Genomic DNA, 3,088 nt, shown 5'->3' on the forward strand with positions numbered 1-3,088 from the left:
GCAAAATAAGGTTGAACTTTTTGACTGTGGTCCTGGGCAGAAAATGGGCTTTAATAAATTACTTAAGGATTAGTAAATGGGCTGCAAATTATAAAAATAGCAAATGGGCTTTATGTTGTCTGCCGCAAATTTGGAGGCTGACTTGTGGGCCTACTAAGTTCATGCGTACACAAGGTTTCTCAAAAAAGAAACTTAGTCAACAATCGACTCTACCAGCGTCAGACCGTTAGATGTCAATCTAATGACAATCATGCTTCTTCAGTCTCTGTTCTTCCTGCCCAAGCTGCCCAAACCAGCGTCGTCGGAACCGCCTGCTCCCGCCTCCCGTGGACGGCTGTGCTGCCAGGCAGGCCTCACGGCCCCATCATACTCGCATCCCTGGAATGTCTATCCCTCTACTCACCCACACCTCCTGTTATTTTCCGGCAACGGCAACCGAACCAGTCAACCCTCGTACTCTCCACCACATGGGCAGCCACTGCCGTGTCTTCCCCGGATCCATGTCGTTCCTTTCGTAGGCCTCGCCGTCGTCCACCGCCCTGGTGCTCTCGGCGTGGCGTGGTTAATGATGTCCATCCAACGGCCGTAGTGCTTCTTCAACCTCTGGTCTAGTCTTCTTGCTCCAGCCACCCAAAGCAGTGCCGGTCGTGCCGCATGCTCCTGCCTCCCGTGGCCGGCTGTGCTGCCGCGGAGGCCTCACCCCCCCCCCATACTACTCCCACCGCTGGCTAGGCCATCCCTCCACTCACCCACTCCCCCTGTTATTCTGCAGCGACGGCAGCCTCACACCGCAGCCGAACCAGTGAACCCTTGTACTCCTCTCCGCGTGGGCATCCACTGCCGTGTCTTCCCCGGCTCCGCGTCGTCCCCTTCCTAGGCCTCGTCGTCATCCACTGCCGTGGTGCTCTTGGCGCGGCGTGGTCAATGTGGTCAACGACCGACTTCCATCGGAAGAGTACTGTACATGGAGAGGCTGACAGCTGGGTCCACGACAGCCGCAAGGAAGTGCCTCCTTATTACGCGCAAAATAATTATTCCTCCACCTGACAACAGGGACCCACCGGACGGCGCACCAGTATTTCACGAAAAAACGTTTCCCCTGACTGCTGGGACCCACCGGACGGGCCATCGTATTTTTGTGGAAAAAAAACGTTTCCCCCTAACTGCTGGGACCCACCGGACGGACCACCGTATTTCGTGAAAAAAACGTTCCCCCCGCTATCAGGTCGGACACACCGGAAGTGCCTCCTTATTACGCACAAAAAAATGAATACTCCCCCTGCTAGTTGGGACCCACCATGGTGATAGGCTGACTTGTGGGTCTACTAAGTTGACGGGAATGGAGGGCTTTGTCAACTTAGTCAATATGAACGATTCTAGCTCCAGTGACCGTATGATGTCCATCCAACGGCCGTCGTGCTTCTTCAATCTCTGCTCTTCCTGCTCCAGCCGCTCAAACAAGCGCCGGCGGGACTGCCTGCTGCATCCTCCCCGCGGTCGGCTTTGCTGCCGCGCAGGCCTCACCGCCCACCATACTCCCATCGCTGGCCTAGCCATCCCTCTACTCACCCACACCTGCTGTTATTCTCCGGCGGCGGCAGACGAACCAGTAAACCCTCGTACAGTCGTACTCCCCTCTGCATGGGAAACAACTGTCGAGTCTTCCCTGCCTCCGTGTCGTTCCCTTCCTAGGCATGGCCGTCATCGACCACCCTGCTGCTCTCGGCGCGGCCTGGTCAACATGGTCAACGACTGACATGCATCAGAAGTGGACTGTACGTGGAGAGGCCGACATCTGGGTCCACGACCGCACACAAGGAAATGCCTCCTTATTACACGCAAAATAATTATTCCTCCACCTGATAGCGGGGACCCACTGGACGGGCCACCGTATTTCACAAAAAAAACGTTTCCCCCCTGACTGCTGGGACCCACCAGCTACACCTTCGCACGCAAGGAAGTGCGTCCAAAAACAAATGATTCACCCCCCTGACTGCTGGGACCCACCAGCTACATCTTCGCATGCAAGGAAGTGCGTCCGGGCAAAAAAAATGATTCGCCCCCCTGACTGCTGGGACCCCCCAGCTACATCTTCACACGCAAGGAAGTGCGTCTGAAAAAAAACGATTCACCCCCCTAACTGCTGGGACCCACCAGCTACATTTTCGCACGCAAGGAAGTGCCTGACAGTCGGGACCCACCTGGTCGAAGCGTACGTAGCGTTGTCATTATGGTCGCGAACGTGTACGTACATATATACTGGTCGATGTAGAGGCACGCACGTGTCATAGTAGAGGCGTGCACGCAGCATGTACACGTACGTACAGCAGCCAGGGTGCAAGAACGAAAATATGGCCATGTATGTGTACATACAGGCGGGGTCTCGAACGCCTACTCGCGCATACGTACGGCCAGGGCTCGTGTACATAGTTGGGTCAGAACGGAGAAACAGCGTCATCGTCGTGTTCATGGGGAGTCAACCGGCTGGGTCAGAACGGAATGCGTGGTCGTGTTCATCGGGAGGGCTTGGACGGAATAGGCGATGGAAACGAGGCCTGGCATACCGCGGAACGAAGGAAACAGCCTTGTGTTCGACTGGACACGTTTGAAACGGGGGTCTTGTTGATCGGGAGGGGTCTGGCATACCGCAAAACAGAGGAAATGGACCTCCTACGGTCGAAATGGGGGTCCTGTTGATCGGGAGGGGTGTGGCGTACCGCAAAACGGACGAAACGAACTTGTGTTGGAGCGCTATGGTCGAAATGGGGGTCCTGTTGATCGGGAGGGGTGTGGCATACCGCAAAACGGACGAAACGGACTTGTGTTGGAGCGCTACGGTTGAAACAGGGGTCCTGTTCATCGGGAGGGGTGTGGCGTACCGCAAAGCGGGACTCCACGGGATACTGTTCATCTCCACCGTCGACCTCCTCCAGCCTCCACGGGCTCCTGTTCATCCAGCCTCCACCGCGCGCTACTCCACTAGCTACCGTTCAACCACCCCTCCACGGGCACCCCTGCACCGTCTACTGTTCATCCAGCCCTCCACACCATGGGGTCTTGTTCATCCAAAGGCAACGCCACCGCTCAC

Source organism: Triticum dicoccoides, chromosome 1B (assembly GCF_002162155.2).
Source record: "Triticum dicoccoides isolate Atlit2015 ecotype Zavitan chromosome 1B, WEW_v2.0, whole genome shotgun sequence".
Lineage (NCBI taxonomy): Eukaryota > Viridiplantae > Streptophyta > Magnoliopsida > Poales > Poaceae > Triticum > Triticum dicoccoides.